Below are 19433 nucleotides of genomic sequence, written 5' to 3'. Positions count from 1 at the left end.
CAGCACCTGTTTGCTGTTCTTGGTTTCCAAACCTTATTTAGCATTTTTGAATTGTTAGGTTTTGTGCCGTGATTTTGTTTATAAATTGTATATTTTGTAAATAGTATTAAATCTGTAGGGGTGAACTGCCATTTTCTTTGGAGTGTTTTCACATTAGGGAGTTAGGGTTAGCGACTGTCTTTTGGTTTGTTTATTTCTATCAGGCTAGCTAGCACTTTCTGTGGGAAATGGCTTATTTTGTTTATTATGTTGGCCTTGGTTCGCCCTGAGTTGTAGTGTCATGTTTTTTTTGACACTTTCTTTCGTTTAAAATAAATATCATTCTGTTGGAACATCTCGATCCTGGATTTTGGTTTGGAGAACGGAGAGGGAACATCCTAATTTATCTTTGTATGTTGCACCCTGACCCCCTAGACAGGGGCGTAACAGACCAGTACAGTTATAGTACTTTGTACTTTGCCACATTTATCTTCTTCTTAGCAAGTGTCATGCATTCTGCTTCTCCAGCGTTTTTAAGAGCTGTTGATGATGTCAAATGCAGCTTACGGCCACACCGCTCTCTAAGCGCCCGATCTCGTCCGATCTCGGCAGCCAAATAGAGCCGGGCCTGGTTAGTACTTAGTAGGAAGACCACCTGAGAATACCAGGTGCTGTAAGCTTTTTTGCTTGGGTTTACGGGCAGCACAAGCTGGTGTTACTGCCTATTTATTCATAGAAATTGTTCCATATTTTCATCAAATTTTGTTCTTTCATTGCTGTTTTGCTACTTTATTGGTTTGTCAACCATCGTGCTTCATTACTAGTAGACCATGTTACGGTCCTGGCCATATGTGTTTTTTTTTATTGTCTTGTTCTTATAGGTGCCGTGCCTGATTGGCCGGATTGGGGGGCAGTACAGGAAGCTTATTGGTCCATCCTACACTTCCTGGAGTTTTAAAAGTACGGTTCCCAACAGCTAGCGAGGCTCTTTCTGGCATCAGCACCTGTTTGCTGTTCTTGGTTTCCAAACCTTATTTAGCATTTTTGAATTGTTAGGTTTTGTGCCGTGGTTTTGTTTATAAATTGTATATTTTGTAAATAGTATTAAATCTCTAGGGGTGGACTGCCATTTTCTTTGGAGTGTTTTCACATTAGGGAGTTAGGGTTAGCGACTGTCTTTTGGTTTGTTTATTTCTATCAGGCTAGCTAGCACTTTCTGTGGGAAATGGCTTATTTTGTTTATTATGTTGGCCTTGGTTCGCCCTGAGTTGTAGTGTCATGTTTTGTTTGACACTTTCTTTCGTTTAAAATAAATATCATTCTGTTGGAACATCTCGATCCTGGATTATGGTTTGGAGACCGGAGAGGGAACATCCTAATTTATCTGTGTATGTTGCACCCTGACCCCCTAGACAGGGGCGTAACAGACCAGTACAGTTATAGTACTTTGTACTTTGCCACATTTATCTTCTTCTTAGCAAGTGTTGTGCATTCTGCTTCTCCAGCGTTTTTAGGAGCTGTTGATGATGTCAAAAGCAGCTTACGGCCACACCGCTCTCTAAGCTCCCGATCTCGTCCGATCTCGGCAGCCAAATAGAGCCGGGCCTGGTTAGTACTTGGTAGGAAGACCGCCTGGGAATACCAGGTGCTGTAAGCTTTTTTGCTTGGGTTTACGGGCAGCACAAGCTGGTGTTACTGCCTATTTATTCATAGAAATTGTTCTATATTTTCATCAAATTTTGTTCTTTCATTGCTGTTTTGCTACTTTATTGGTTTGCCAACCATCGTGCTTCATTACTAGTAGACCATGTTACGGTCCTGGCCATATGTGTTGTTTTTATTTTGTTGTTCTTATAGGTGCCCTGCCTGATTGGCCGGATTGGGGGGCAGTATAGGAAGCTGATTGGTCCATCCTTCACTTCCTGGAGTTTTAAAAGTACGGTTCCCAACAGCTAGCGAGGCTCTTTCTTGCATCAGCACCTGTTTGCTGTTCTTGGTTTCCAAACCTTATTTAGCATTTTTGAATTGTTAGGTTTTGTGCCGTGGTTTTGTTTATAAATTGTATATTTTGTAAATAGTATTAAATCTGTAGGGGTGAACTGCCATTTTCTTTGGACCGTTTTCATATTAGGGAGTTAGGGTTAGCGACTGTCTTTTGGTTTGTTTATTTCTATCAGGCTAGCTAGCACTTTCTGTGGGAAATGGCTTATTTTGTTTATTATGTTGGCCTTGGTTCGCCCTGAGTTGTAGTGTCATGTTTTGTTTGACACTTTCTTTCGTTTAAAATAAATATCATTCTGTTGGAACATCTCAATCCTGGATTTTGGTTTGAGGATCGGAGAGGGAACATGCAAATTTATCTTTGTATGTTTAACCCTGACCCTCTAGACAGGGGCATAACAGACCAGTACAGTTATAGTACTTTGTACTTTGCCACATTTATCTTCTTCTTAGCAAGTGTCATGCATTCTGCTTCTCTAGCGTTTTTAAGAGCTGTTGATGATGTCAAATGCAGCTTACGGCCACACCGCTCTCTAAGCGCCCGATCTCGTCCGATCTCGGCAGCCAAATAGAGCCGGGCCTGGTTAGTACTTGGTAGGAAGACCGCCTGGGAATACCAGGTGCTGTAAGCTTTTTTGCTTGGGTTTACGGGCAGCACAAGCTGGTGTTACTGCCTATTTATTCATAGAAATTGTTCTATATTTTCATCAAATTTTGTTCTTTCATTGCTGTTTTGCTACTTTATTGGTTTGCCAACCATCGTGCTTCATTACTAGTAGACCATGTTACGGTCCTGGCCATATGTGTTGTTTTTATTTTCTTGTTCTTATAGGTGCCCTGCCTGATTGGCCGGATTGGGGGGCAGTACAGGAAGCTGATTGGTCCATCCTACACTTCCTGGAGTTTTAAAAGTACGGTTCCCAACAGCTAGCGAGGCTCTTTCTGGCATCAGCACCTGTTTGCTGTTCTTGGTTTCCAAACCTTATTTAGCATTTTTGAATTGTTAGGTTTTGTGCCGTGGTTTTGTTTATAAATTGTATATTTTGTAAATAGTATTAAATCTGTAGGGGTGGACTGCCATTTTCTTTTGATTGTTTTTTCTTGTTTTCACATTAGGGAGTTAGGGTTAGCGACTATCTTTTGGTTTGTTTATTTCTATCAGGCTAGCTAGCACTTTCTGTGGGAAATGGCTTATTTTGTTTATTATGTTGGCCTTGGTTCGCCCTGAGTTGTAGTGTCATGTTTTGTTTGACACTTTCTTTCGTTTAAAATAAATATCATTCTGTTGGAACATCTCGATCCTGGATTATGGTTTGGAGACCGGAGAGGGAACATCCTAATTTATCTTTGTATGTTGCACCCTGACCCCATAGACAGGGGCGTAACAGACCAGTACAGTTATAGTACTTTGTACTTTGCCACATTTATCTTCTTCTTAGCAAGTGTTGTGCATTCTGCTTCTCCAGCGTTTTTAGGAGCTGTTGATGATGTCAAAAGCAGCTTACGGCCACACCACTCTCTAAGCTCCCGATCTCGTCCGATCTCGGCAGCCAAATAGAGCCGGGCCTGGTTAGTACTTGGTAGGAAGACCGCCTGGGAATACCACGTGCTGTAAGCTTCTTTGCTTGGGTTTACGGGCAGCACAAGCTGGTGTTACTGCCTATTTATTCATAGAAATTGTTCTATATTTTCATCAAATTTTGTTCTTTCATTGCTGTTTTGCTACTTTATTGGTTTGCCAACCATCGTGCTTCATTACTAGTAGACCATGTTACGGTCCTGGCCATATGTGTTGTTTTTATTTTCTTGTTCTTATAGGTGCCCTGCCTGATTGGCCGGATTGGGGGGCAGTACAGGAAGCTGATTGGTCCATCCTACACTTCCTGGAGTTTTAAAAGTACGGTTCCCAACAGCTAGCGAGGCTCTTTCTAGCATCAGCACCTGTTTGCTGTTCTTGGTTTCCAAACCTTATTTAGCATTTTTGAATTGTTAGGTTTTGTGCCGTGGTTTTGTTTATAAATTGTATATTTTGTAAATAGTATTAAATCTGTAGGGGTGAACTGCCATTTTCTTTGGACTGTTTTCACATTAGGGAGTTAGGGTTAGCGACTGTCTTTTGGTTTGTTTATTTCTATCAGGCTAGCTAACACTTTCTGTGGGAAATGGCTTATTTTGTTTATTATGTTGGCCTTGGTTCGCCCTGAGTTGTAGTGTCATGTTTTGTTTGACTCTTTCGTTTAAAATAAATATCATTCTGTTGGAACATCTCAATCCTGGATTTTGGTTTGAGGATCGGAGAGGGAACATCCAAATTTATCTTTGTATGTTTCACCCTGACCCCCTAGACAGGGGCGTAACAGACCAGTACAGTTATAGTACTTTGTACTTTGCCACATTTATCTTCTTCTTAGCAAGTGTCATGCATTCTGCTTCTCTAGCGTTTTTAAGAGCTGTTGATGATGTCAAATGCAGCTTACGGCCACACCGCTCTCTAAGCGCCCGATCTCGTCTGATTTCGGCAGCCAAATAGAGCCGGGCCTGGTTAGTACTTGGTAGGAAGACCGCCTGGGAATACCAGGTGCTGTTAGCTTTTTTGCTTGGGTTTACGGGCAGCACAAGCTGGTGTTACTGCCTATTTATTCATAGAAATTGTTCTATATTTTCATCAAATTTTGTTCTTTCATTGCTGTTTTGCTACTTTATTGGTTTGCCAACCATCGTGCTTCATTACTAGTAGACCATGTTACGGTCCTGGCCATATGTGTTGTTTTTATTTTCTTGTTCTTATAGGTGCCCTGCCTGATTGGCCGGATTGGGGGGCAGTACAGGAAGCTGATTGGTCCATCCTACACTTCCTGGAGTTTTAAAAGTATGGTTCCCAACAGCAAGCGAGGCTCTTTCTGCCATCAGCACCTGTTTGCTGTTCTTGGTTTCCAAACCTTATTTAGCATTTTTGAATTGTTAGGTTTTGTGACGTGGATTTGTTATAAATTGTATATTTTGTAAATAGTATTAAATCTGTAGGGGTGAACTGCCATTTTCTTTGGACCGTTTTCACATTAGGGAGTTAGGGTTAGCGACTGTCTTTTGGTTTGTTTATTTCTATCAGGCTTGCTAGCACTTTCTGTGGGAAATGGCTTATTTTGTTTATTATGTTGGCCTTGGTTCGCCCTGAGTTGTAGTGTCATGTTTTGTTTGACACTTTCTTTCGTTTAAAATAAATATCATTCTGTTGGAACATCTCGATCCTGGATTTTGGTTTGGGGATCGGAGAGGGAACATGCTAATTTATCTTTGTATGTTGCACCCTGACCCCCTAGACAGGGGCGTAACAGACCAGTACAGTTGTAGTACTTTGTACTTTGCCACATTTATCTTCTTCTTACCAAGTGTCATGCATTCTGCTTCTCTAGCGTTTTTAAGAGCTGTTGATGATGTCAAATGCAGCTTACGGCCACACCGCTCTCTAAGCGCCCGATCTCGTCCGATCTCGGCAGCCAAATAGAGCCGGGCCTGGTTAGTACTTGGTAGGAAGACCGCCTGGGAATACCAGGTGCTGTAAGCTTTTTTGCTTGGGTTTACGGGCAGCACAAGCTGGTGTTACTGCCTATTTATTCATAGAAATTGTTCTATATTTTCATCAAATTTTGTTCTTTCATTGCTGTTTTGCTACTTTATTGGTTTGCCAACCATCGTGCTTCATTACTAGTAGACCATGTTACGGTCCTGGCCATATGTGTTGTTTTTATTTTCTTGTTCTTATAGGTGCCCTGCCTGATTGGCCGGATTGGGGGGCAGTACAGGAAGCTGATTGGTCCATCCTACACTTCCTGGAGTTTTAAAAGTACGGTTCCCAACAGCTAGCGAGGCTCTTTCTGGCATCAGCACCTGTTTGCTGTTCTTGGTTTCCAAACCTTATTTAGCATTTTTGAATTGATAGGTTTTGTGCCGTGGTTTTGTTTATAAATTGTATATTTTGTAAATAGTATTAAATCTCTAGGGGTGGACTGCCATTTTCTTTGGAGTGTTTTCACATTAGGGAGTTAGGGTTAGCGACTGTCTTTTGGTTTGTTTATTTCTATCAGGCTAGCTAGCACTTTCTGTGGGAAATGGCTTATTTTGTTTATTATGTTGGCCTTGGTTCGCCCTGAGTTGTAGTGTCATGTTTTGTTTGACACTTTCTTTCGTTTAAAATAAATATCATTCTGTTGGAACATCTCGATCCTGGATTATGGTTTGGAGACCGGAGAGGGAACATCCTAATTTATCTGTGTATGTTGCACCCTGACCCCCTAGACAGGGGCGTAACAGACCAGTACAGTTATAGTACTTTGTACTTTGCCACATTTATCTTCTTCTTAGCAAGTGTTGTGCATTCTGCTTCTCCAGCGTTTTTAGGAGCTGTTGATGATGTCAAAAGCAGCTTACGGCCACACCGCTCTCTAAGCTCCCGATCTCGTCCGATCTCGGCAGCCAAATAGAGCCGGGCCTGGTTAGTACTTGGTAGGAAGACCGCCTGGGAATACCAGGTGCTGTAAGCTTTTTTGCTTGGGTTTACGGGCAGCACAAGCTGGTGTTACTGCCTATTTATTCATAGAAATTGTTCTATATTTTCATCAAATTTTGTTCTTTCATTGCTGTTTTGCTACTTTATTGGTTTGCCAACCATCGTGCTTCATTACTAGTAGACCATGTTACGGTCCTGGCCATATGTGTTGTTTTTATTTTGTTGTTCTTATAGGTGCCCTGCCTGATTGGCCGGATTGGGGGGCAGTATAGGAAGCTGATTGGTCCATCCTTCACTTCCTGGAGTTTTAAAAGTACGGTTCCCAACAGCTAGCGAGGCTCTTTCTTGCATCAGCACCTGTTTGCTGTTCTTGGTTTCCAAACCTTATTTAGCATTTTTGAATTGTTAGGTTTTGTGCCGTGGTTTTGTTTATAAATTGTATATTTTGTAAATAGTATTAAATCTGTAGGGGTGAACTGCCATTTTCTTTGGACCGTTTTCATATTAGGGAGTTAGGGTTAGCGACTGTCTTTTGGTTTGTTTATTTCTATCAGGCTAGCTAGCACTTTCTGTGGGAAATGGCTTATTTTGTTTATTATGTTGGCCTTGGTTCGCCCTGAGTTGTAGTGTCATGTTTTGTTTGACACTTTCTTTCGTTTAAAATAAATATCATTCTGTTGGAACATCTCAATCCTGGATTTTGGTTTGAGGATCGGAGAGGGAACATGCAAATTTATCTTTGTATGTTTAACCCTGACCCTCTAGACAGGGGCATAACAGACCAGTACAGTTATAGTACTTTGTACTTTGCCACATTTATCTTCTTCTTAGCAAGTGTCATGCATTCTGCTTCTCTAGCGTTTTTAAGAGCTGTTGATGATGTCAAATGCAGCTTACGGCCACACCGCTCTCTAAGCGCCCGATCTCGTCCGATCTCGGCAGCCAAATAGAGCCGGGCCTGGTTAGTACTTGGTAGGAAGACCGCCTGGGAATACCAGGTGCTGTAAGCTTTTTTGCTTGGGTTTACGGGCAGCACAAGCTGGTGTTACTGCCTATTTATTCATAGAAATTGTTCTATATTTTCATCAAATTTTGTTCTTTCATTGCTGTTTTGCTACTTTATTGGTTTGCCAACCATCGTGCTTCATTACTAGTAGACCATGTTACGGTCCTGGCCATATGTGTTGTTTTTATTTTCTTGTTCTTATAGGTGCCCTGCCTGATTGGCCGGATTGGGGGGCAGTACAGGAAGCTGATTGGTCCATCCTACACTTCCTGGAGTTTTAAAAGTACGGTTCCCAACAGCTAGCGAGGCTCTTTCTGGCATCAGCACCTGTTTGCTGTTCTTGGTTTCCAAACCTTATTTAGCATTTTTGAATTGTTAGGTTTTGTGCCGTGGTTTTGTTTATAAATTGTATATTTTGTAAATAGTATTAAATCTGTAGGGGTGAACTGCCATTTTCTTTGGACTGTTTTCACATTAGGGAGTTAGGGTTAGCGACTGTCTTTTGGTTTGTTTATTTCTATCAGGCTAGCTAGCACTTTCTGTGGGAAATGGCTTATTTTGTTTATTATGTTGGCCTTGGTTCGCCCTGAGTTGTGTCATTTTTTGTTTGTCACTTTCTTTCGTTTAAAATAAATATCATTCTGTTGGAACATCTCGATCCTGGATTTTGGTTTGGGGATCGGAGAGGGAACATGCTAATTTATCTTTGTATGTTGCACCCTGACCCCCTAGACAGGGGCGTAACAGACCAGTACAGTTATAGTACTTTGTACTTTGCCACATTTATCTTCTTCTTAGCAAGTGTTGTGCATTCTGCTTCTCCAGCGTTTTTAGGAGCTGTTGATGATGTCAAAAGCAGCTTACGGCCACACCGCTCTCTAAGCTCCCGATCTCGTCCGATCTCGGCAGCCAAATAGAGCCGGGCCTGGTTAGTACTTGGTAGGAAGACCGCCTGGGAATACCAGGTGCTGTAAGCTTTTTTGCTTGGGTTTACGGGCAGCACAAGCTGGTGTTACTGCCTATTTATTCATAGAAATTGTTCTATATTTTCATCAAATTTTGTTCTTTCATTGCTGTTTTGCTACTTTATTGGTTTGCCAACCATCGTGCTTCATTACTAGTAGACCATGTTATGGTCCTGGCCATATGTGTTGTTTTTATTTTGTTGTTCTTATAGGTGCCCTGCCTGATTGGCCGGATTGGGGGGCAGTATAGGAAGCTGATTGGTCCATCCTTCACTTCCTGGAGTTTTAAAAGTACGGTTCCAAACAGCTAGCGAGGCTCTTTCTGGCATCAGCACCTGTTTGCTGTTCTTGGTTTCCAAACCTTATTTAGCATTTTTGAATTGTTAGGTTTTGTGCCGTGGTTTTGTTTATAAATTGTATATTTTGTAAATAGTATTAAATCTGTAGGGGTGAACTGCCATTTTCTTTGGACCGTTTTCATATTAGGGAGTTAGGGTTAGCGACTGTCTTTTGGTTTGTTTATTTCTATCAGGCTAGCTAGCACTTTCTGTGGGAAATGGCTTATTTTGTTTATTATGTTGGCCTTGGTTCGCCCTGAGTTGTAGTGTCATGTTTTGTTTGACACTTTCTTTCGTTTAAAATAAATATCATTCTGTTGGAACATCTCAATCCTGGATTTTGGTTTGAGGATCGGAGAGGGAACATGCAAATTTATCTTTGTATGTTTCACCCTGACCCCCTAGACAGGGGCATAACAGACCAGTACAGTTATAGTACTTTGTACTTTGCCACATTTATCTTCTTCTTAGCAAGTGTCATGCATTCTGCTTCTCTAGCGTTTTTAAGAGCTGTTGATGATGTCAAATGCAGCTTACGGCCACACCGCTCTCTAAGCGCCCGATCTCGTCCGATCTCGGCAGCCAAATAGAGCCGGGCCTGGTTAGTACTTGGTAGGAAGACCGCCTGGGAATACCAGGTGCTGTAAGCTTTTTTGCTTGGGTTTACGGGCAGCACAAGCTGGTGTTACTGCCTATTTATTCATAGAAATTGTTCTATATTTTCATCAAATTTTGTTCTTTCATTGCTGTTTTGCTACTTTATTGGTTTGCCAACCATCGTGCTTCATTACTAGTAGACCATGTTACGGTCCTGGCCATATATGTTGTTTTTATTTTCTTGTTCTTATAGGTGCCCTGCCTGATTGGCCGGATTGGGGGGCAGTACAGGAAGCTGATTGGTCCATCCTACACTTCCTGGAGTTTTAAAAGTACGGTTCCCAACAGCTAGCGAGGCTCTTTCTGGCATCAGCACCTGTTTGCTGTTCTTGGTTTCCAAACCTTATTTAGCATTTTTGAATTGTTAGGTTTTGTGCCGTTATTTTGTTTATAAATTGTATATTTTGTAAATAGTATTAAATCTGTAGGGGTGAACTGCCATTTTCTTTGGAGTGTTTTCACATTAGGGAGTTAGGGTTAGCGACTGTCTTTTGGTTTGTTTATTTCTATCAGGCTAGCTAGCACTTTCTGTGGGAAATGGCTTATTTTGTTTATTATGTTGGCCTTGGTTCGCCCTGAGTTGTAGTGTCATGTTTTTTTTGACACTTTCTTTCGTTTAAAATAAATATCATTCTGTTGGAACATCTCGATCCTGGATTTTGGTTTGGAGAACGGAGAGGGAACATCCTAATTTATCTTTGTATGTTGCACCCTGACCCCCTAGACAGGGGCGTAACAGACCAGTACAGTTATAGTACTTTGTACTTTGCCACATTTATCTTCTTCTTAGCAAGTGTCATGCATTCTGCTTCTCCAGCGTTTTTAAGAGCTGTTGATGATGTCAAATGCAGCTTACGGCCACACCGCTCTCTAAGCGCCCGATCTCGTCCGATCTCGGCAGCCAAATAGAGCCGGGCCTGGTTAGTACTTGGTAGGAAGACCACCTGAGAATACCAGGTGCTGTAAGCTTTTTTGCTTGGGTTTACGGGCAGCACAAGCTGGTGTTACTGCCTATTTATTCATAGAAATTGTTCCATATTTTCATCAAATTTTGTTCTTTCATTGCTGTTTTGCTACTTTATTGGTTTGTCAACCATCGTGCTTCATTACTAGTAGACCATGTTACGGTCCTGGCCATATGTGTTTTTTTTTATTGTCTTGTTCTTATAGGTGCCGTGCCTGATTGGCCGGATTGGGGGGCAGTACAGGAAGCTTATTGGTCCATCCTACACTTCCTGGAGTTTTAAAAGTACGGTTCCCAACAGCTAGCGAGGCTCTTTCTGGCATCAGCACCTGTTTGCTGTTCTTGGTTTCCAAACCTTATTTAGCATTTTTGAATTGTTAGGTTTTGTGCCGTGGTTTTGTTTATAAATTGTATATTTTGTAAATAGTATTAAATCTCTAGGGGTGGACTGCCATTTTCTTTGGAGTGTTTTCACATTAGGGAGTTAGGGTTAGCGACTGTCTTTTGGTTTGTTTATTTCTATCAGGCTAGCTAGCACTTTCTGTGGGAAATGGCTTATTTTGTTTATTATGTTGGCCTTGGTTCGCCCTGAGTTGTAGTGTCATGTTTTGTTTGACACTTTCTTTCGTTTAAAATAAATATCATTCTGTTGGAACATCTCGATCCTGGATTATGGTTTGGAGACCGGAGAGGGAACATCCTAATTTATCTGTGTATGTTGCACCCTGACCCCCTAGACAGGGGCGTAACAGACCAGTACAGTTATAGTACTTTGTACTTTGCCACATTTATCTTCTTCTTAGCAAGTGTTGTGCATTCTGCTTCTCCAGCGTTTTTAGGAGCTGTTGATGATGTCAAAAGCAGCTTACGGCCACACCGCTCTCTAAGCTCCCGATCTCGTCCGATCTCGGCAGCCAAATAGAGCCGGGCCTGGTTAGTACTTGGTAGGAAGACCGCCTGGGAATACCAGGTGCTGTAAGCTTTTTTGCTTGGGTTTACGGGCAGCACAAGCTGGTGTTACTGCCTATTTATTCATAGAAATTGTTCTATATTTTCATCAAATTTTGTTCTTTCATTGCTGTTTTGCTACTTTATTGGTTTGCCAACCATCGTGCTTCATTACTAGTAGACCATGTTACGGTCCTGGCCATATGTGTTGTTTTTATTTTGTTGTTCTTATAGGTGCCCTGCCTGATTGGCCGGATTGGGGGGCAGTATAGGAAGCTGATTGGTCCATCCTTCACTTCCTGGAGTTTTAAAAGTACGGTTCCCAACAGCTAGCGAGGCTCTTTCTTGCATCAGCACCTGTTTGCTGTTCTTGGTTTCCAAACCTTATTTAGCATTTTTGAATTGTTAGGTTTTGTGCCGTGGTTTTGTTTATAAATTGTATATTTTGTAAATAGTATTAAATCTGTAGGGGTGAACTGCCATTTTCTTTGGACCGTTTTCATATTAGGGAGTTAGGGTTAGCGACTGTCTTTTGGTTTGTTTATTTCTATCAGGCTAGCTAGCACTTTCTGTGGGAAATGGCTTATTTTGTTTATTATGTTGGCCTTGGTTCGCCCTGAGTTGTAGTGTCATGTTTTGTTTGACACTTTCTTTCGTTTAAAATAAATATCATTCTGTTGGAACATCTCAATCCTGGATTTTGGTTTGAGGATCGGAGAGGGAACATGCAAATTTATCTTTGTATGTTTAACCCTGACCCTCTAGACAGGGGCGTAACAGACCAGTACAGTTATAGTACTTTGTACTTTGCCACATTTATCTTCTTCTTAGCAAGTGTCATGCATTCTGCTTCTCTAGCGTTTTTAAGAGCTGTTGATGATGTCAAATGCAGCTTACGGCCACACCGCTCTCTAAGCGCCCGATCTCGTCCGATCTCGGCAGCCAAATAGAGCCGGGCCTGGTTAGTACTTGGTAGGAAGACCGCCTGGGAATACCAGGTGCTGTAAGCTTTTTTGCTTGGGTTTACGGGCAGCACAAGCTGGTGTTACTGCCTATTTATTCATAGAAATTGTTCTATATTTTCATCAAATTTTGTTCTTTCATTGCTGTTTTGCTACTTTATTGGTTTGCCAACCATCGTGCTTCATTACTAGTAGACCATGTTACGGTCCTGGCCATATGTGTTGTTTTTATTTTCTTGTTCTTATAGGTGCCCTGCCTGATTGGCCGGATTGGGGGGCAGTACAGGAAGCTGATTGGTCCATCCTACACTTCCTGGAGTTTTAAAAGTACGGTTCCCAACAGCTAGCGAGGCTCTTTCTGGCATCAGCACCTGTTTGCTGTTCTTGGTTTCCAAACCTTATTTAGCATTTTTGAATTGTTAGGTTTTGTGCCGTGGTTTTGTTTATAAATTGTATATTTTGTAAATAGTATTAAATCTGTAGGGGTGAACTGCCATTTTCTTTGGACTGTTTTCACATTAGGGAGTTAGGGTTAGCGACTGTCTTTTGGTTTGTTTATTTCTATCAGGCTAGCTAGCACTTTCTGTGGGAAATGGCTTATTTTGTTTATTATGTTGGCCTTGGTTCGCCCTGAGTTGTGTCATTTTTTGTTTGTCACTTTCTTTCGTTTAAAATAAATATCATTCTGTTGGAACATCTCGATCCTGGATTTTGGTTTGGGGATCGGAGAGGGAACATGCTAATTTATCTTTGTATGTTGCACCCTGACCCCCTAGACAGGGGCGTAACAGACCAGTACAGTTATAGTACTTTGTACTTTGCCACATTTATCTTCTTCTTAGCAAGTGTTGTGCATTCTGCTTCTCCAGCGTTTTTAGGAGCTGTTGATGATGTCAAAAGCAGCTTACGGCCACACCGCTCTCTAAGCGCCCGATCTCGTCCGATCTCGGCAGCCAAATAGAGCCGGGCCTGGTTAGTACTTGGTAGGAAGACCGCCTGGGAATACCAGGTGCTGTAAGCTTTTTTGCTTGGGTTTACGGGCAGCACAAGCTGGTGTTACTGCCTATTTATTCATAGAAATTGTTCTATATTTTCATCAAATTTTGTTCTTTCATTGCTGTTTTGCTACTTTATTGGTTTGCCAACCATCGTGCTTCATTACTAGTAGACCATGTTATGGTCCTGGCCATATGTGTTGTTTTTATTTTGTTGTTCTTATAGGTGCCCTGCCTGATTGGCCGGATTGGGGGGCAGTATAGGAAGCTGATTGGTCCATCCTTCACTTCCTGGAGTTTTAAAAGTACGGTTCCAAACAGCTAGCGAGGCTCTTTCTGGCATCAGCACCTGTTTGCTGTTCTTGGTTTCCAAACCTTATTTAGCATTTTTGAATTGTTAGGTTTTGTGCCGTGGTTTTGTTTATAAATTGTATATTTTGTAAATAGTATTAAATCTGTAGGGGTGAACTGCCATTTTCTTTGGACCGTTTTCATATTAGGGAGTTAGGGTTAGCGACTGTCTTTTGGTTTGTTTATTTCTATCAGGCTAGCTAGCACTTTCTGTGGGAAATGGCTTATTTTGTTTATTATGTTGGCCTTGGTTCGCCCTGAGTTGTAGTGTCATGTTTTGTTTGACACTTTCTTTCGTTTAAAATAAATATCATTCTGTTGGAACATCTCAATCCTGGATTTTGGTTTGAGGATCGGAGAGGGAACATGCAAATTTATCTTTGTATGTTTCACCCTGACCCCCTAGACAGGGGCATAACAGACCAGTACAGTTATAGTACTTTGTACTTTGCCACATTTATCTTCTTCTTAGCAAGTGTCATGCATTCTGCTTCTCTAGCGTTTTTAAGAGCTGTTGATGATGTCAAATGCAGCTTACGGCCACACCGCTCTCTAAGCGCCCGATCTCGTCCGATCTCGGCAGCCAAATAGAGCCGGGCCTGGTTAGTACTTGGTAGGAAGACCGCCTGGGAATACCAGGTGCTGTAAGCTTTTTTGCTTGGGTTTACGGGCAGCACAAGCTGGTGTTACTGCCTATTTATTCATAGAAATTGTTCTATATTTTCATCAAATTTTGTTCTTTCATTGCTGTTTTGCTACTTTATTGGTTTGCCAACCATCGTGCTTCATTACTAGTAGACCATGTTACGGTCCTGGCCATATATGTTGTTTTTATTTTCTTGTTCTTATAGGTGCCCTGCCTGATTGGCCGGATTGGGGGGCAGTACAGGAAGCTGATTGGTCCATCCTACACTTCCTGGAGTTTTAAAAGTACGGTTCCCAACAGCTAGCGAGGCTCTTTCTGGCATCAGCACCTGTTTGCTGTTCTTGGTTTCCAAACCTTATTTAGCATTTTTGAATTGTTAGGTTTTGTGCCGTGATTTTGTTTATAAATTGTATATTTTGTAAATAGTATTAAATCTGTAGGGGTGAACTGCCATTTTCTTTGGAGTGTTTTCACATTAGGGAGTTAGGGTTAGCGACTGTCTTTTGGTTTGTTTATTTCTATCAGGCTAGCTAGCACTTTCTGTGGGAAATGGCTTATTTTGTTTATTATGTTGGCCTTGGTTCGCCCTGAGTTGTAGTGTCATGTTTTTTTTGACACTTTCTTTCGTTTAAAATAAATATCATTCTGTTGGAACATCTCGATCCTGGATTTTGGTTTGGAGAACGGAGAGGGAACATCCTAATTTATCTTTGTATGTTGCACCCTGACCCCCTAGACAGGGGCGTAACAGACCAGTACAGTTATAGTACTTTGTACTTTGCCACATTTATCTTCTTCTTAGCAAGTGTCATGCATTCTGCTTCTCCAGCGTTTTTAAGAGCTGTTGATGATGTCAAATGCAGCTTACGGCCACACCGCTCTCTAAGCGCCCGATCTCGTCCGATCTCGGCAGCCAAATAGAGCCGGGCCTGGTTAGTACTTGGTAGGAAGACCACCTGAGAATACCAGGTGCTGTAAGCTTTTTTGCTTGGGTTTACGGGCAGCACAAGCTGGTGTTACTGCCTATTTATTCATAGAAATTGTTCCATATTTTCATCAAATTTTGTTCTTTCATTGCTGTTTTGCTACTTTATTGGTTTGTCAACCATCGTGCTTCATTACTAGTAGACCATGTTACGGTCCTGGCCATATGTGTTTTTTTTTATTGTCTTGTTCTTATAGGTGCCGTGCCTGATTGGCCGGATTGGGGGGCAGTACAGGAAGCTTATTGGTCCATCCTACACTTCCTGGAGTTTTAAAAGTACGGTTCCCAACAGCTAGCGAGGCTCTTTCTGGCATCAGCACCTGTTTGCTGTTCTTGGTTTCCAAACCTTATTTAGCATTTTTGAATTGTTAGGTTTTGTGCCGTGGTTTTGTTTATAAATTGTATATTTTGTAAATAGTATTAAATCTCTAGGGGTGGACTGCCATTTTCTTTGGAGTGTTTTCACATTAGGGAGTTAGGGTTAGCGACTGTCTTTTGGTTTGTTTATTTCTATCAGGCTAGCTAGCACTTTCTGTGGGAAATGGCTTATTTTGTTTATTATGTTGGCCTTGGTTCGCCCTGAGTTGTAGTGTCATGTTTTGTTTGACACTTTCTTTCGTTTAAAATAAATATCATTCTGTTGGAACATCTCGATCCTGGATTATGGTTTGGAGACCGGAGAGGGAACATCCTAATTTATCTGTGTATGTTGCACCCTGACCCCCTAGACAGGGGCGTAACAGACCAGTACAGTTATAGTACTTTGTACTTTGCCACATTTATCTTTTTCTTAGCAAGTGTTGTGCATTCTGCTTCTCCAGCGTTTTTAGGAGCTGTTGATGATGTCAAAAGCAGCTTACGGCCACACCGCTCTCTAAGCTCCCGATCTCGTCCGATCTCGGCAGCCAAATAGAGCCGGGCCTGGTTAGTACTTGGTAGGAAGACCGCCTGGGAATACCAGGTGCTGTAAGCTTTTTTGCTTGGGTTTACGGGCAGCACAAGCTGGTGTTACTGCCTATTTATTCATAGAAATTGTTCTATATTTTCATCAAATTTTGTTCTTTCATTGCTGTTTTGCTACTTTATTGGTTTGCCAACCATCGTGCTTCATTACTAGTAGACCATGTTACGGTCCTGGCCATATGTGTTGTTTTTATTTTGTTGTTCTTATAGGTGCCCTGCCTGATTGGCCGGATTGGGGGGCAGTATAGGAAGCTGATTGGTCCATCCTTCACTTCCTGGAGTTTTAAAAGTACGGTTCCCAACAGCTAGCGAGGCTCTTTCTTGCATCAGCACCTGTTTGCTGTTCTTGGTTTCCAAACCTTATTTAGCATTTTTGAATTGTTAGGTTTTGTGCCGTGGTTTTGTTTATAAATTGTATATTTTGTAAATAGTATTAAATCTGTAGGGGTGAACTGCCATTTTCTTTGGACCGTTTTCATATTAGGGAGTTAGGGTTAGCGACTGTCTTTTGGTTTGTTTATTTCTATCAGGCTAGCTAGCACTTTCTGTGGGAAATGGCTTATTTTGTTTATTATGTTGGCCTTGGTTCGCCCTGAGTTGTAGTGTCATGTTTTGTTTGACACTTTCTTTCGTTTAAAATAAATATCATTCTGTTGGAACATCTCAATCCTGGATTTTGGTTTGAGGATCGGAGAGGGAACATGCAAATTTATCTTTGTATGTTTAACCCTGACCCTCTAGACAGGGGCATAACAGACCAGTACAGTTATAGTACTTTGTACTTTGCCACATTTATCTTCTTCTTAGCAAGTGTCATGCATTCTGCTTCTCTAGCGTTTTTAAGAGCTGTTGATGATGTCAAATGCAGCTTACGGCCACACCGCTCTCTAAGCGCCCGATCTCGTCCGATCTCGGCAGCCAAATAGAGCCGGGCCTGGTTAGTACTTGGTAGGAAGACCGCCTGGGAATACCAGGTGCTGTAAGCTTTTTTGCTTGGGTTTACGGGCAGCACAAGCTGGTGTTACTGCCTATTTATTCATAGAAATTGTTCTATATTTTCATCAAATTTTGTTCTTTCATTGCTGTTTTGCTACTTTATTGGTTTGCCAACCATCGTGCTTCATTACTAGTAGACCATGTTACGGTCCTGGCCATATGTGTTGTTTTTATTTTCTTGTTCTTATAGGTGCCCTGCCTGATTGGCCGGATTGGGGGGCAGTACAGGAAGCTGATTGGTCCATCCTACACTTCCTGGAGTTTTAAAAGTACGGTTCCCAACAGCTAGCGAGGCTCTTTCTGGCATCAGCACCTGTTTGCTGTTCTTGGTTTCCAAACCTTATTTAGCATTTTTGAATTGTTAGGTTTTGTGCCGTGGTTTTGTTTATAAATTGTATATTTTGTAAATAGTATTAAATCTGTAGGGGTGGACTGCCATTTTCTTTTGATTGTTTTTTCTTGTTTTCACATTAGGGAGTTAGGGTTAGCGACTATCTTTTGGTTTGTTTATTTCTATCAGGCTAGCTAGCACTTTCTGTGGGAAATGGCTTATTTTGTTTATTATGTTGGCCTTGGTTCGCCCTGAGTTGTAGTGTCATGTTTTGTTTGACACTTTCTTTCGTTTAAAATAAATATCATTCTGTTGGAACATCTCGATCCTGGATTATGGTTTGGAGACCGGAGAGGGAACATCCTAATTTATCTTTGTATGTTGCACCCTGACCCCATAGACAGGGGCGTAACAGACCAGTACAGTTATAGTACTTTGTACTTTGCCACATTTATCTTCTTCTTAGCAAGTGTTGTGCATTCTGCTTCTCCAGCGTTTTTAGGAGCTGTTGATGATGTCAAAAGCAGCTTACGGCCACACCACTCTCTAAGCTCCCGATCTCGTCCGATCTCGGCAGCCAAATAGAGCCGGGCCTGGTTAGTACTTGGTAGGAAGACCGCCTGGGAATACCACGTGCTGTAAGCTTCTTTGCTTGGGTTTACGGGCAGCACAAGCTGGTGTTACTGCCTATTTATTCATAGAAATTGTTCTATATTTTCATCAAATTTTGTTCTTTCATTGCTGTTTTGCTACTTTATTGGTTTGCCAACCATCGTGCTTCATTACTAGTAGACCATGTTACGGTCCTGGCCATATGTGTTGTTTTTATTTTCTTGTTCTTATAGGTGCCCTGCCTGATTGGCCGGATTGGGGGGCAGTACAGGAAGCTGATTGGTCCATCCTACACTTCCTGGAGTTTTAAAAGTACGGTTCCCAACAGCTAGCGAGGCTCTTTCTAGCATCAGCACCTGTTTGCTGTTCTTGGTTTCCAAACCTTATTTAGCATTTTTGAATTGTTAGGTTTTGTGCCGTGGTTTTGTTTATAAATTGTATATTTTGTAAATAGTATTAAATCTGTAGGGGTGAACTGCCATTTTCTTTGGACTGTTTTCACATTAGGGAGTTAGGGTTAGCGACTGTCTTTTGGTTTGTTTATTTCTATCAGGCTAGCTAACACTTTCTGTGGGAAATGGCTTATTTTGTTTATTATGTTGGCCTTGGTTCGCCCTGAGTTGTAGTGTCATGTTTTGTTTGACTCTTTCGTTTAAAATAAATATCATTCTGTTGGAACATCTCAATCCTGGATTTTGGTTTGAGGATCGGAGAGGGAACATCCAAATTTATCTTTGTATGTTTCACCCTGACCCCCTAGACAGGGGCGTAACAGACCAGTACAGTTATAGTACTTTGTACTTTGCCACATTTATCTTCTTCTTAGCAAGTGTCATGCATTCTGCTTCTCTAGCGTTTTTAAGAGCTGTTGATGATGTCAAATGCAGCTTACGGCCACACCGCTCTCTAAGCGCCCGATCTCGTCTGATTTCGGCAGCCAAATAGAGCCGGGCCTGGTTAGTACTTGGTAGGAAGACCGCCTGGGAATACCAGGTGCTGTTAGCTTTTTTGCTTGGGTTTACGGGCAGCACAAGCTGGTGTTAATGCCTATTTATTCATAGAAATTGTTCTATATTTTCATCAAATTTTGTTCTTTCATTGCTGTTTTGCTACTTTATTGGTTTGCCAACCATCGTGCTTCATTACTAGTAGACCATGTTACGGTCCTGGCCATATGTGTTGTTTTTATTTTCTTGTTCTTATAGGTGCCCTGCCTGATTGGCCGGA

At 41.6% G+C, this 19433-nt stretch overlaps 20 pseudogenes; all 20 read left to right on the top strand.

Annotated features, from left to right (window-relative positions):
* The first annotated feature begins 540 nt into the window (after nucleotides 1-540).
* Nucleotides 541-659, top strand: LOC137122335 (5S ribosomal RNA; annotated as a pseudogene).
* An 858-nt stretch (nucleotides 660-1517) lies between these two features.
* On the top strand, nucleotides 1518-1636 carry LOC137122322 (5S ribosomal RNA; annotated as a pseudogene).
* An 857-nt stretch (nucleotides 1637-2493) lies between these two features.
* LOC137122297 (5S ribosomal RNA) lies at nucleotides 2494-2612 on the top strand (annotated as a pseudogene).
* Nucleotides 2613-3479: 867 nt separating this feature from the next.
* LOC137122341 (5S ribosomal RNA) lies at nucleotides 3480-3598 on the top strand (annotated as a pseudogene).
* Nucleotides 3599-4451: 853 nt separating this feature from the next.
* On the top strand, nucleotides 4452-4570 carry LOC137122343 (5S ribosomal RNA; annotated as a pseudogene).
* Nucleotides 4571-5426: 856 nt separating this feature from the next.
* On the top strand, nucleotides 5427-5545 carry LOC137122296 (5S ribosomal RNA; annotated as a pseudogene).
* An 857-nt stretch (nucleotides 5546-6402) lies between these two features.
* Nucleotides 6403-6521, top strand: LOC137122321 (5S ribosomal RNA; annotated as a pseudogene).
* An 857-nt stretch (nucleotides 6522-7378) lies between these two features.
* On the top strand, nucleotides 7379-7497 carry LOC137122295 (5S ribosomal RNA; annotated as a pseudogene).
* An 854-nt stretch (nucleotides 7498-8351) lies between these two features.
* LOC137122320 (5S ribosomal RNA) lies at nucleotides 8352-8470 on the top strand (annotated as a pseudogene).
* Nucleotides 8471-9327: 857 nt separating this feature from the next.
* On the top strand, nucleotides 9328-9446 carry LOC137122294 (5S ribosomal RNA; annotated as a pseudogene).
* An 857-nt stretch (nucleotides 9447-10303) lies between these two features.
* LOC137122332 (5S ribosomal RNA) lies at nucleotides 10304-10422 on the top strand (annotated as a pseudogene).
* Nucleotides 10423-11280: 858 nt separating this feature from the next.
* Nucleotides 11281-11399, top strand: LOC137122319 (5S ribosomal RNA; annotated as a pseudogene).
* An 857-nt stretch (nucleotides 11400-12256) lies between these two features.
* Nucleotides 12257-12375, top strand: LOC137122338 (5S ribosomal RNA; annotated as a pseudogene).
* Nucleotides 12376-13229: 854 nt separating this feature from the next.
* LOC137122326 (5S ribosomal RNA) lies at nucleotides 13230-13348 on the top strand (annotated as a pseudogene).
* Nucleotides 13349-14205: 857 nt separating this feature from the next.
* On the top strand, nucleotides 14206-14324 carry LOC137122315 (5S ribosomal RNA; annotated as a pseudogene).
* Nucleotides 14325-15181: 857 nt separating this feature from the next.
* Nucleotides 15182-15300, top strand: LOC137122331 (5S ribosomal RNA; annotated as a pseudogene).
* Nucleotides 15301-16158: 858 nt separating this feature from the next.
* On the top strand, nucleotides 16159-16277 carry LOC137122318 (5S ribosomal RNA; annotated as a pseudogene).
* Nucleotides 16278-17134: 857 nt separating this feature from the next.
* LOC137122304 (5S ribosomal RNA) lies at nucleotides 17135-17253 on the top strand (annotated as a pseudogene).
* An 867-nt stretch (nucleotides 17254-18120) lies between these two features.
* Nucleotides 18121-18239, top strand: LOC137122340 (5S ribosomal RNA; annotated as a pseudogene).
* An 853-nt stretch (nucleotides 18240-19092) lies between these two features.
* LOC137122342 (5S ribosomal RNA) lies at nucleotides 19093-19211 on the top strand (annotated as a pseudogene).
* Nucleotides 19212-19433: the final 222 nt, after the last annotated feature.

Source organism: Channa argus, unplaced genomic scaffold, assembly GCF_033026475.1.
Source record: "Channa argus isolate prfri unplaced genomic scaffold, Channa argus male v1.0 Contig153, whole genome shotgun sequence".
Taxonomy (NCBI): Eukaryota; Metazoa; Chordata; class Actinopteri; order Anabantiformes; family Channidae; genus Channa; species Channa argus.
The sequence above is the reverse complement of the archived record's forward strand: the minus strand, read 5'-3'. Positions and strand labels throughout refer to the sequence as shown.